The following is a 15,147-nucleotide window of genomic DNA, read 5'->3' on the forward strand; positions in this document are numbered from 1 at the left end:
ATTAAAATTGTTTTGAATTAATTAATACATTTAGTTTTATCTAAAATAAAAATGTGTTATAATTATTAAAAGTCATTTTGAAAAACAAACTTCATCCAAATTTAAAATGAGCATATTACAATGGAAAAGGTGCCAATGTTAGCTTCAATCCTAAGTGAAAACATTATAAGGTATATAATTAAACATGTTTAATAAATTTAGAGTAGTCATATCATGCTCTTTCAAAGAAGTTGATGAAAATTTAGGCAAATATTTACTTGTGATAAGGTCACAACTTTGGGAAGATAGTGGAACTGACATATAGATATTTACCAATATATATTTATTGGATGGATATGTTGATGATTAGTTTAAAAGTCTTAGAGGGAAAATTAGGGAGATTGAAATCTATATAATTTAAACTGGAAGGATGCATGTGATTTCAGAAAGAAGGATTAGATATGTTTGGAGTAAGCTAACATCAAAGTTATTTGATTTTTCAGGATTTTAGGTGGTATGTTACATATTTATTTGCAAGACAAGGAAGGAACAGAACATAGCTTTCCTCTTCATCTTTCTTTCTCTTCTCTTCCTCTGCTCTCTTCCTCTTCCTCTCTAACCTTTTCTCATTTCTCCTTTACTTTCTTTCTTTTCTTCATTTCTTAAGCTCATTTGTGAGTATCACCAATGTTTCTATGTAAAGTAATAAATCACGTATATAAATTTGGGAACAGAGAACAAAAACTGTTTTAGGTGAGAGGTTAAGAGTCCACCAGAAGGTAAATTTAATTACAAATTCTTTGAGTAATGTTAAAAGGTAATTTAAAGGGCAAGAAATCAATAAATATAAGCATAATGCAAATACTTATATTCATATCCAATCTCCAGTTAGAAGAAAACCAGCATTGACAAGAAACTAGTGGCATATCTAGAAACAAGAACAGCCAGATCATTTTCTTGTATGTTTTATAATTACTTTACAAATTCATGTGAAATTTGCATTTTCCTTCATTGTACATTGATTTGTTTTAATGTCAATGTAGTGTTTTTACTTCCAAATGTTTGAGCAATCCTGGCAACTGAATAACAAAGACCATGTTTTATCTTGTTTACTTTTTCTGCCACTTCCATGAGTTTTCTTCATGTTGTCATAAAAGACTCTCTTAGTAGACCAGTTTAAGAGGTTTAATGAAATTATAGAGTATGTTTAAAGTAGTTTACAGGGTATAAAATTAATGAAATTTTGATTATTGTATAATGCTAAGAATTCAAATTGAAAAGCATCCCATGTGCAAAAATATTTGATGCAGTCTCTGGATATAGATTCAGAGTGAAGATGTAGGGTAATCAGTGATTTGAGCAAAATTAAAATGAAACTATAAATACTACCTTTCCTATCTTAAATTGGAACAAGATTATCTGAATTTTTCATTCTTCTCTTGGTACTGATTATTTGCCATCTAAGTTTTCACGGTCTTCTCTTTGTTGGAAACAGCTGATGATTATAGGCTCAGTCAAGTTACTTACTGAATTAGTCAGGATTATCAAGAGGAACAGATTCAGTAGAAGTAAACAGTAAAGTTATAAAAGTATCTCACAGGATCAGAAGCTGAATAGTCTCAAAATGGCCATGTGTACCATAAAGAGCCAGGGAAGCTTAGTCTAAGAAACTGCAAACCTCAGAACAAGAAGTACCAATGGGACAATGAATGTTTGAGACCCAGAAGTTCTTCAGAGAATAGATGGTGTGAACTTACTTTTAAAGTCTGAATATTTTACAGACTGACATTTGTGGGAAATAGCAGGAAGAAAAACATATCTGCAAAGTTAGTCAGTTTTTTAGTCAGTAGTTCACACCCTCTATTCTCTAACAAAATACCTGACATAACCAACTTAAAGGAGGAAGCATTTATTTTAGCTGTAAGATTTCAGAGGTTTCAGTCCAGTCCTTGACACTGTTGTTTTTGGCCCATGGAGTAGGAGAACACATGGCAGAAGTAGCACATGTAGGAGAAGACTGCTTACCACATTGTGGACAGAAAGTGTAGACAGAGTAAGGGCCCTGGGACCAGGCACAACCTTCAAAGGCACACACCCAATGAGTGACTTCTTTCATCTAGGCAACCCCCTCATAGAGTTTCCACCACCTCCCCAAGTACCATCAAAAGCTTTGGACCAAGCATTCAACAAAATGAGCCAATAGAAGATATTTCATATTCAAAACATAACTTCCACTCAACAAGAATCCAGATTTTGTACTTGAAAGCTTCCCCTCTTCCAATTTTTGTTTCATCTGGACTCTTAACCTATTGGATGGTGCACCCAATATTCAGGGTGGCTATTTCTCCCTCAGGGTGCTAATCTACCCTCCAACAATCTCTGGACACACCCTCATATACACACCCAGAAGTATGCATTGACAATTTTCTAGAGATCTCTCAATCCAGTAAAGTTGACAGCAAAATTTTTACACTTATGATGGTCAACAACTAGAATGACACACAGGAGATTCTTTACAAAAACATAGCTCAGGTAAGCCTATCTACACTTGTACCTCTGTCATAATCTTCAGAACATGCTCAATTAGCCTGTCATAGAGTAAGAAATGTGAGAAATGAGTTGCTCCATTCACTTTAATTAAGGCTTATCTAAGTCAGCCAACATCAACATGGATCCTCCAAACTGTGACTGGGCTCAGTCAAGAATCAGAGAATATAGACTTCCCAGTTCAAATCAGATGCTGAGAAAAAATTGTATATTATTTCATCATAGCTGAGAGAGTTGGGAAACATCACAAGAGGACAGAAGTCAAATAAAATTCCTGGGCCCGTGGATTGTTACCTGTTAAAATCATAATATGAGTTTTCTTCTGTACTACCTTCTTTCTGTTTCAGCAGCTGCAGCAACATAGGCATCTACAGTCTTTCAGGTAAGATGAAGACCACCATTTAACCCACCCAGAAAATCAACACAAACTTTCCTCTCCATTTAGAGAGCATCTTGGTCTCATCTTTGGTCAGTGCAGACTTCCTTCTACTCACAAGCCAAACATCTAATTAAAGCCTTGCCTTTGTTCCCAGACCCCTGGTTCAGTCTTGTTTTTATTATCTCCATGCTAAAAACTGTGTCTCTTATAACATATTGAAATTCTGAATTCCATACAAATGTTGATTTTGCTGCATTTTTGTAGCATGGGTTACTTTATACACTTATCTATTATTAGACTAATTATTAGTCCAAGGAACAATTTCCTTTTCCTTCTTTCTTTCTCTTTCTTTCTCTCTCTTTCTTTCTCTCTCTTCCTTACTTCTTTCTTTCCTTCCTTCCCCTCTCTCTCTCTTTCCTTCCTTCTTTCTTTGATCCTTTCTTTTGTCTTTCTCTTTTTTCTTTCTTTCATGTTTATTGGCAGTACAGAGATTTGAACTCAAGGTCTTAAGCTTGCTAGGCAGGTTCTGTACTACTTGATCCAAACTCTTGCTGTAGTTATTTATGAGATAGGGTGTCATGCTGTTTGCCTGGCACCAGCTTCAGACCATGATTCTTCTAGCTATGCCTCCCACATAGCAGAGTCAAAGGCACAAGCCATGATACTCAGCTTGTTGGTTGAGATTGGTTCTTGCTAAATTTGTGTGCAGACTCGCCTCAAACTGTGATCCTCCTGATCTATCTATCTATCTGTCTATCTATCTATCTATCTATCTACCTATATATCTGTCTATCTATATGTGATTTTGGAGCACACTGTCAGGACAAAACTGTGATCCTACTTGATAGAAAAGAAAAAGGTTTAAATTTTATAGGTTATTTATAATTTTGCATCTATTCTATAAATCACAGTCCATACCAAAGCTCTCCATTGAGGAATATGTTTCAGGAAATTATACTGTGATGACATAAATGATTGAAGTATTTTATGATTCCAGGAATTCCTCAAGTAATAAAATCATATAGTTCTATAAAATTTGGAACTGTGTACATTGAGTTTTATTGAATGATTTTCTTCTAGTATTTTAAGTCATTGCTGAGCTTAGTTTTATCATAATGCCCAAGTAAAATCATTTTGGGACTTGTAATTATAGAAGGAAAAAATAGGTGTTAGCCACATATCTTTTCACACATGCACATGAACTTTGTTGTTTCTTATATGTATATCTGTATAGGTAGACTTACTGATGCAAGTATAAATGTATTTGTATATGTTTATAGGTATAATTTCTTTGTCTAGAGAGCGTTAACAACTTTGATGAAAGTCATGGCCACCAGTCATAAGAGGAAAATGATAATGTACCATGGCACTTTTGTTCTACACTTACATAAAATCTATTAATGTTATGGTACAAAATCTATTAATAAGAAACTATTAAAATACTTATTAACACATTATCCCCAAAAATGATTGTAAGTAATTTTAATAACAAATTAGCAAGTTTAAATTAGCTTAAAATGATTCAATGTGATACTGAATAAAAACACTGTCATAGATATAATAAGAAATATGTATTTGGTCTTCTTCACCAAATGAAAACATTCCTGGTGCAGAGATCCTAAAATTCTTATAATTTCCTGGGGGCCTGTAATCAAAGATACATCTTTTATTATAACATTTGATCTTGGTCCCTTGTTCCAGATACAAGAGTTTCTACATCCCTTTGATGCTCCTGAGATATGTGTCTTTTCATACACTAATAACTTTTCTGGTTCCTAAGGGTCTCTAGAAAGCTTTCAGAAGGGAGGGGTTTGCAAAAGTATGAATAGAAATTTACACCCTTCAGTCACATCCCTTGCTTTTGGGAAGAGGAAGGGGCTAAATATTGAGTTAATTACCAATAATTTAATCAATCATGCATATGCAGTGGAGCCTCCATAATATTCTCTGAAAAAAAGGTTCAGAGAGCTTCTCAGTTAGTGAACACATTAAGAGGGTGGTGCACTCAGAGAGAGCTTTGAAGCTTTGTTGTTCCTTTTCCTGCACATTGCCCTATGCATCTTCTCCATTTCCCAACTTACAACTGTTATAATAAACTAGTAATGGTAACAATGCTGTGTTTCCTGCATTCTGTGTAATGAGGGAAGCAGGAGATTTGTGATTGGCATCCAATGTGTGGATAGATTTTTGAAACTGAGCTTGTGATGTGAGGGGTCTGATAAACCCAGAATGTTGTCAAAATTAAATTTCCTCTTTGGACTTGCAGTTCATGTCCTGGGAGTTAGAGAATTGGGTGCTGGTGTGGAAAAAGAGTCATACATGACAAAACTGTTTTGTACATGTAAACAGATGACAGTAGTCAACAATCATGCAATGCCTTTTCAACTGATAGAAAGAAATTAAGCAAATTATTTTTCCTGGTGCAGGATTAGTGAAAGCACAAATGTACACACATGCAGTTTACTAATGAAAAACTCCCAATACCTTAATTGCAATTAAAAAAAACAAGAAGAGGAAGAGGAAGAGGTTGGGGAGGAAGGAAAAGAAAAAAGCAATTCAATTATGCTCACCAGATAAACTGGAAGATTTGCAAGTCCAACCAACACATGCATGTGGTATAATCATTTTTGTTTTTCTACACATTCCATGGATTTTGGTACATGTTTGGAACTCAACATTTTTTCCTTAAATAATTTATATTCCTCTGATATTCATACCAACCTCTATTTGTTCTCACTCTCTTCCTTGCAATTTATATGCCATATAGTTTATCTCTACTTAAAAAATACTTTCCTTTTCGTACAAATTTGCTGTATTCTACTTTTATGGCTCCATTGAAGTTATTATTCAGTTTCTCTTATTGCCATTTAATTTCTGAAAATCAATCATGTGTAAGTGCTTCCAGCTTCTCATCAGATGTTTATAATCCATTAACATTGGGATTTAATCTTTTTTATTGTGACGGCATTATTTTTCAAATGTTAACAATACTTACTTCAGATAAAATCTAGTCAGACTTTCTCTTTTGAAACTGCCTTTTGTTAATTCCTCATGATGTAAATATATTTTTCTCTAAATTTCTAGGTAGTAAATATTTAATGGCTTTCTTGTTGCCTCTCAAGTAAGATACACTCTAATTTCTTTACCATCTCAACTTCAGCTACTCCTTATAAAAATGTAGTCACAGCATCATTGTTGATGTTCCATGAACTTTGTCTCCTCTTCATTTTCTTTGCTTGCTCACCTGCACCAACCAATGTGGGTGACAAATTAGAAAAAAAAAATCTCCATGATGTTTTCCTGGTCTTATCCAACTTTCCTGCTATGTTGTATTTGATACATGTTCTCTATATAACATATAATATCCTGATTATCATATTGTAACAAAATTGTTGCATATAACATTGTTAGATTATCCTGTCTTTCTTATATGAAGAGTGTATGAAAATAACAAAACAGATGCTGAGAGAAAATTCAGTCTTATAGAGGAATTATAGCTCAAAAATATTAAGTCATTGACAGCTGCTAACCATTGTAAGATATCAATGTGGGATATTATGATATTTAAATTAGGCTAATGCACCTGAATACCGAATCTGTACTGAAATTGTTAAAATATAGGCAAATAGACATGATTTGTTTCTTTATACAACATAATATGAATCAGACAATACTATCTGTAACACATTCTTTCCAAACCCTGAACAATAATCACACATTTAAATCTATCTGTTTCAAAGAAACACAGGGAGAGAGAACCACACTAAGTGACACTGTAAACATACAATCAGCTGAATCTAGAAAGTAGAAAATTTTTTGTAACAAGTAGCATGTTTTTTTAAAAAAGCAATACCACAGAAAAACTGAAGCAAGTTTAAAGACTTTCTAAGTATTACAAGTCAAATATAATTGGTGAATTTTATTCAGATTCAGATTCTAAACAACAAAAACAAACCAAGACAAGCTATCAGTAAAAATATGAAAAACTAAAAGCAAAAGTTTAATGGATATTGTATATTAACTGATAAGGAAATCACTTTCATTTTGTGTTAATCACTGGGATATCACATTAAACAATTATTCTAAGTTAATATATACTAAATGTGATTTAATTAAGTAATTTCTGTTACATATTTTGAATATACAATAAGAAAAGGAGTGAATGAAATTAGAAAGACAAAAATCTTGTTTTCTTGAAACTAGACAATGAGGATATGATGATTCTTAATATTCTCCTTATTTCTTCTTTTGAATACTTCTTTACAACATCAAAAGAGTTCAATAAACATTAGCTTACTTTTCTTTTTTATTGTAAGCATGTTCTTATTTGCTTATTTGCATAACAGTGGTCAATATTCTGCATGCATTACATTGCCTTAAAAATTAACAGTCGAAGATGGAGGATTGCTGACATCTTCCAGTCGGGACTAACTACCCTGAGAAAGGAAGATCAGAGTACCCCAAAAGGCACCCATGGGGTCCCATAACTAGCTAGAAGCAAAGCCCTCTCTGAATCTGCAAATAGGGAAGAAACTAACCATGGGAAGAATGGGAAGAACTCGCAGCTCAACACTCCCAATTCCTGCCCCTAAAGTCGCTGCACAGCTCCATGTTCCATTATTCAGTATTTGGAAGTAAGTCCTGCATCCCCTCCCCCAACAACAGGAACACAGCGTTCCATGCTTGCCCCTACTACACTACCCGCTACCTTCACCATGAAATGCCAGGGAAACTGGAACCACTGTGTAAACAGAACCCACAGCTTCTGCTGCTCCCTGGGTAACAGAAGGCACAAGTTAGCAGGCTCAGTCCCCTGGTCCCCTGCAGCAGCACCACCAAACTGCAAATCTCTGAAGCCTGTGCAAGAAATCAGTCCCAAGGACTCCTGCTATCAGGAGGCTTGGTTCCCAGTGCTTAGAGTGCTACTGCATTACCTTGCTGGAGCCCACACCTGGAAAGCAGCCCCCCAAACTCATGCTGCCTGAAGGCTTGGTTCCCCTGTGCCTGCAGCATTTGCTGTGGCTCTTGGTAGCCCAGTGCCAGCAAGCAAGCTTCAGGGCTCTCACTGCCTGCGAACTTGGGTCTCCCGCACTTGCAGGAACTTCCATGGCTCCTGGAAGCCCATGCCCCAGTGCAAGTAGACCCCAGGGCCTCTGCTGCCATGTGAACACCAGAAGATTCAAGTCTGCTGGCTTTACTTCCCTACAAGTATCCTCAACTTGCTACTCAATGCCAGGAGCATGTCACCACACTCCTAAGTGAACTCCAGGCTCCAGACTTTGCTATTCTGAGGGTGCCAGGAGAATTCTCTCCCCACAAAGAATGGAGGCCCAGCACTCTCCACTGTCTGTGACAGCAAGAGACCCCTCATTCCTACAGGATTCCCCACTGAGGGGAGGAAAGCTATGACCTGCTACTCTCCAGGCAGCACCAGAAGCCCTGTTCCCCCAAGGTACACAGAAGTCCAGCACTTCACACAGCACCTCTTTGCAGAAGAGTCATGTCTGTCCTGTCCAAGACCTGGAATTCCAATTCCTCCACTGAGTGGCAATCCACTATTCTGCTGGTGCTACAATTCCTGACCCCAACAGTGTACAGAGACCAAGCACTCCCCACTGTGACTGCAGGAGAGCCCCTCAGTCCTCATCAAAAATGGCAACTCCAGTCCCCTCACTTGAGGAACACTGCTGGAGCTCCAGGAGAAAAAAACTCAAAACCCCAACTACAGGGACACAAGGGATTAATATCCTAACCAAAAACCATTCAGATGCATAAATCTCAATGCGGAATGAAACAGCAGGACAACTGTCCTCCATCAAAAGCCAATTCCACCACTAAGGATCGAAACAACTGCATAGAGGAAGAACTATCAAATAATGTAGTAGGTGTCTGCCTCAGGGAAGCTGCTGAAGATGTGCCTGGCAAGGGCCTTCACAATGAAGAATCAAGAGCAACTGGGAGGGCAGTTGTCTTCAGAGGTAAAGGAGCTACAGTGGTAACCATTCCAACAGGAACTAAGAAGGATGGTGAGGCCTATGGATTCTGTACTTTTTTCAGGTGCCCAAGTGGCAGTGTAGTGCCTAGGCCTGGGGCAGGGGTGCTGAGGGAGGCTGGAAAGGAAGTCAGCCATGCATCAGGCAGGGTAATAGTGAAGCCAGGTAGCTTGGCAGGTGCAGGGGCTGCAGTGGTGACTATACCAACAGGTCCTGGTAAGAATGGTGAGCCAGCAGGGTTCTGCATAATCTTCAAGCTGGGCCAGCAGCAAGGTACCACCTGGGCCTAGGGCAGGGATTGGGAGGGAGGATGGCAAGGAAACAGGCCATGCTACAGACAGGATGAAAGTGAGGCACTGCTTTGTGAAAGATGGTCCTTGGTGACAATGTTGATAGCCGCATCAGTCTTGTCCTGCTGGGCCTTGTTAAATTAGCCAAATCTGACCTTCTTCTCTCTGTCCATGTATTCAGGAGTGATGGGATAGGCAAGTGGGGGAGGTGAAGAAAAGGTCAGTGGGACCCTGTGCCTGCAGGGCAGCAGCAGAAACTTCTATTTCCTACTCCAGGGCTGCCAGATGTGGGGATGGTGATATCATCACCCTGTGATATCATCTGCAATCCTTTCTCCATGGGACTCCTTGTCTATCACCTAAGAGGCAGGAGCAGTAGAACTAGATCCATGCCCCATCCCCTCTATCCTTGTATTCTTTTCTGGTCTTTCTGGCTGCTGAAAGCAGGAGGAGGCTGGTCTAGAGAAGGCGAGTGAGGGGGGTGGTTCCCTCCTCTTCCACAACTGGGAGGTGCCTCTGGTGGAGCTGTGGAAACTCATGATGGCATTGCTCTTATACACTGGGATGCCACAGGTGAACTTGCTTGTCAGGGAACACCTAGAACAAGTGAGTGCTCACTTATTCAAATAGTCCTCTGAGGTCTTGGAAGTGAGAATTCTCCCCAGGGACACAGGTTTCTGTGCAAGACTAGTAGAAGATCCAGGGCCAGGAGGGGTTCATATGTTGAAGGGCTATTCCCACTGTTCTCATGGTACCTTCTCTTCCTTTCCTGGCCTCTTCTTCAACTGCCCTTTATTTGACTCTTTGAAGATGGTATCCTTTGCACCTGGCTCAGGTTACAGGTGTTTCTTGCTGGCAAGGCCTGATTGGAGTTGGTCATCTACCCGGGTACTTGTTTCTCCACTATCTCTTTTGTCATGCCTTTCAGGGCACCCACTCTGGTCTCCTTTACACTTGGCTCCTGAGCATTTCTTCCCCAGGAGGACAGTGTGAAGCAAACCATTCTAACATGGCACTAGAGGTGGCCTTTGGTTTTTCTTGGTGGGGGAATCCGTTTATGAATTCCTGTGTGTGATAAAAGAAATAGGTGATAATTTTTTAATATGAATAGAGAAACATCAAATAAGTTTTGATCATATATCTACCTGTGTGTGTGTGTATGTGTGTGGTACTAGGGATGGAACCCAGGGCCTGACATATGCTAGTCAAGCACTGTCTACCACTAAGTTGCAATCTCAGCTCTATGTATATTTTCAATCTATATCCACTACTCTCTTTTTTGCACTCACTAATAAATGATCTTTACATACTGAAAATATTTTGACACAAAGAATACTTCAAAAATATTACCTCAAAAGAGAATATATCCTACTTTCTGAAGTGCAGTACAATTAAAAAGTATGTAATAACGGGGCCATGGTGACTACACCTGTAATTCTAGCTGTGGTGGAAGCATAAACAGGATGATCATGGTCCAGTCTGCATGAACATAGAGACAATAGTTCAAAAATCAAAAAGGGCTGGAGATGTGGCTCAAGCCAGAGAACACCTGCCTAGTGAGCATGAATCCATGAGTTCAAGCCCCAGTACCACCAAAAAAGAAAATCCAACGAAAGCATGAAATGAATAGTGGCACAAGCTTGCAACCCCGTGAACTGGAAGGCAGAAGAAGTAGGACTGTGTGTTTGTGGATAGCCTATGCCATATGGTGGTATCCTGTCTCAAAACACTACAAAACACTACAAAATAGAAATAAAAGAGAAAAGCACTAGTAGCATCAAAGGAATAATAAATTTCAACAACTTGGAAAACTTAAACAGTGATCTGTAGAAAATAATAAAAATAGACAAGAAATACCTGATGCAAAGTGTAGATGATACGAAGAAAAAAAATCATGACTTTCCAAGGCTTTCATTGTTTACTAAGGAAATGTAAGAATTATTCTATAGGAAATTATATTTTAAAAATGTTTAAAATAGTTCAACAGCTATATTCTCTTTTAAAAAAAATTAAATACGTAGCAACAAAAACAAGCAATGAAAAACCAAGTTTATGCTTGTGATTAATAGGCTATGATTTAAGATTTCTCTAAAAATTTTTTCTTTGGGCAGGTAAAAAATGAATTAATTAATGTAGAACCAGCACCTAATTCTGTCTTTATTCTCCTCAGTAATATTTGCTAAAGAGTGTGGTAAGTGAAACATCTCGATGTTTCATCAAGATAATTGCTTGTGCTTTCTACTCATTTATATCAGGCTTTGACTATTTAGGAAACAGATTCTTAACTAAATCAGATTTCTTCTAAGTAACTGAGTAGATAGAAATCTTTTATTTTATTTTATTGCTTTAATACTCTATAGAAATGTATGAAGTATGTGTCTAAACTTTATTCAAGTGCTATGCAAAGGTTGGCAGGGTTACATACAAAGTGACCAGTGAGTACTCTTTTTAAGAAGACACACTGAGCTAAGTTATCCTTGTTATAGACCAAATACTCTTGAACAAAGGAAACCCGCTTGCTTGAAGTCACTGGCACTGTCTTCCAAACTTGTAAGAGGTGTAAGAGCTTTGATTTTTGTTATTTCTGTGCACCTATTATCTTACCTAGCCACAAATTCTATATTCAACTTCAAACATAAATGCTAAATTAAAGTACATAAGGCATCTGTGTTGTTGTGATGCTAACTGTTCCTGTGTTCTGTCAGTGTTACATTCCTCAAGAATAAAGTTTTCTAAAATGGAAAGCAGTGTCAAGTTTATTAAATGGACTGGACATTGGTCACACACAAAGCACAACTATAAGAAGTCATTATATTTTAACTTATTTGAAGTTCACTTACCCTAAATGAAAAATTAAAAGAGGACTTACATATATGCTTATCTAGCTAGCTAGCTTGTCATTCTTTACACTAAAATAAGGAGTTTATATGTATATTGAAGAGATAATAAGGAGAGCTGAATGGTACAAATTAATATATTCAGTAACAATTATAATCCTAAAATGCTATATGCAATGAAAATACTCAGGCTGTTTGCTCAATTGCTGCACATTTGAAAATTTTCTTATGACACTTGTAAGTGATTTTGTCATCTGAACTTTGGATCCATCCTCTAAAACATTTACAATGGCACTCATGGAAAAGGACTCTAGCAAGGTCTTATATTTTACCCTTAGTCTCCTTAGATATGTTTTCTGTCTTTGGTTATGTTTTCTAGTTTCCTGGTAGAACTTTGTTGCTGTTGTCTATTGACAACAAGTTTTATTGGCACTTACTAAACCTTTTTCTCACTTCTCATCAGAGGTGGAATAACATACTACTGAGGGAGTCTAATCTCAGCAAAGAGGGACAATTAAAACCAAATTAGTGTGACTGTCAAGGGATGTCTGAAGAAGAAAGCCATTCGGAAACAAGGGATATTGGCAGAATAAGGATAGATGTTCTATAGAAATATTTAAAGAATAGTTAGTAGTCAACTTTGTGAATAGAAGTTTGTTCTTCTCTTCTCTTCTCTTCTCTTCTCTCCTCTCCTCTCCTCTCCTCTCCTCTCCTCTCCTCTCCTCTCCTCTCCTCTCCTCTCCTCTCCTCTCCTCTCCTCTCCTCTCCTCTTCTCTTCTCTTCTCTTCTCTTCTCTTCTCTTCTCTTCTCCTCTCCTCTCCCCTCCTCTCTTCTCCTCTCCTCTTCTCTTTTCTCTCTCCCTCTTGAAGTTGTGGTGGTGGATATTGTTTATATTTTTGTTGCTTGTTTTAGAGGTACTGAGGGAAACTAAGGGTTTCACAGTAACACCCAGTCATTTTAGCTTTAATTATTCTTCAGGTAGGACCCCACACCACCACCCTCTTATGTATACCCTTCTACATAGCAAGGATGATAGGCATTCACCACCATACTAAAATTTGGTTGAGGTCTGAGACTCACTAACATTTTGTCTAGGCTAGCCTGAAAACTTCATGCTCCACATGTCTACCTCCTACCACTCACAGTAATTCTTTACTCAGTGCAGACAGTGGTCCAGACTCTTAGCAAGACTTTATGACCAGGGCTTCCAGTAACACAGAGACACAGGATTTAGTTAAAATTGTGAAGTGTTTTGGTATTTGAAGGTCCTGGAATGGGCTGAGACTTTACCGGTTATCTAGATTCCCACTCTGTGGCCTGTACAGGAAGACCCACCCTCCAAGTGGAGCTCTACAGTGGGTTTTAATGGCTCATTTCAACACTCTCTGTGAGGGCATGACAAAAAAAAATAAATAAACAGCAAGAACTCCCAGAGTTTGTCTTCACTAGGAAATTCATTGCCCAGGGGTCAATCAAATGGTGTGACCACAGCCCCAAGGACTCAATATAAGTCTACTTGGAATTGTCACTTGGAATTCCTCCCCATAATGAATATACTCTAATAAAAAATTTATTAAAAAAATTAAGAGTCATGCAGATTCAGGAGTATTTCAATTTCCTGATATTTTTGTCCTCCTACATATTGAAAGTGGACAAAATATCAGTTAATTTTTATCCATGAGGTTCAGGTTGGAATCATTAATGCAATCCTTTGAAAACATTATTTGTTTTCTAAGCATTTGTTAGAATAGCTCATTAAATGAGTGGTGATAACCACCTAAATTTAAATTATCCTCTTATTAAAGTTAGAATTTTTTGTGTTATTCATTAAAGAGTTAATTTTTTACTTTATTATTTTGAAAGGATGTTGTAAAAAAGTTAAAAATTAGAATAAGGGGGAGGGAAGATGAGGAAGGCATTGGAAGAAGTGAATTAAAGTATGATGTTTTTTTCTGAGTGAGGTTAGCCTGGCTCAAAAGACCAAAAATCGTATGTTCTCCCTCATATGTGGACATTAGATCAAGGGCAAACACAACAAGGGGATTGGACTATGAGCACATGATAAAAGCGAGAGCACACAAGGGAGGGGTGAGGATAGGTAAGACACCTAAAAAACTAGCTAGCATTCGTTGCCCTTAATGCAGAGAAACTAAAGCAGGTACCTTAAAGCAACTGAGGCCAATAGGAAAAGGGGACCAGGAACTAGAGAAAAGGTTAGATCAAAAAGAATTAACCTAGAAGGTAACACCCACGCACAGGAAATTAATGTGAGTCAACTCCCTGTATAGCTATCCTTATCTCAACCAGCAAAACCCCTTGTTCCTTCCTATTATTGCTTATACTCTCTCTACAACAAAATTAGAGATAAGGGCAAAATAGTTTCTGCTGGGTATTGAGGGGGGGAGTGGGAGGGGGTGGAGTGGGTGGTAAGGGAGGGGGTGGGGGCAGGGGGGAGAAATGAACCAAGCCTTGTATGCACATATGACTAATAAAAGAAAAATGAAAAAAAAATAAATAAATAAATAAAAAATGCTTACAAAAAAAAATAAATAAAGTATGATGTTTTTGATGCATTATAAGAACCTTTATAAATGCTAAAATGTTTTTCCCACCCAGCACAACAGTGAAAAAAATAATAATATATTAAAATGCAATAAATTCAAACAATGTCACTTTTAAGGAAAAAGTTCCAAACATCATCCAAAATTAATGGCATTTTAAAGCTTCATTGTAGCCATTTTCTCCAGTGTCTGCATTCCAGTTTGGTAAATGAGCTGATAATTGAAGATCAAAAAGTTTACTTTTGGACTTCTGGATTATTATTATATTAAATGATTCATAACAGAGGAAACTTATTCATTAAAAAAATAAGGACTGAAAGACTCTAAACCTTCCATTAGGTATCTGATCTAATATTTAATATTGATAAAATGCTATTATTGTGCCTTTAAGTTAGAAGATTTGGATTCTTGAAATATGTCTTATAATATAGGGATGTGACTTTTGTCCAACTTGAGTCTTAGAATCCTCTATAGTTAAACTACTCTATTGCAAATATAAATTAACATAATGTATGTGAAAACAACTTACATATTTCAAAGCCCATTAAAAATATAACTTTG

Source organism: Castor canadensis, chromosome 13, assembly GCF_047511655.1.
Source record: "Castor canadensis chromosome 13, mCasCan1.hap1v2, whole genome shotgun sequence".
Lineage (NCBI taxonomy): Eukaryota > Metazoa > Chordata > Mammalia > Rodentia > Castoridae > Castor > Castor canadensis.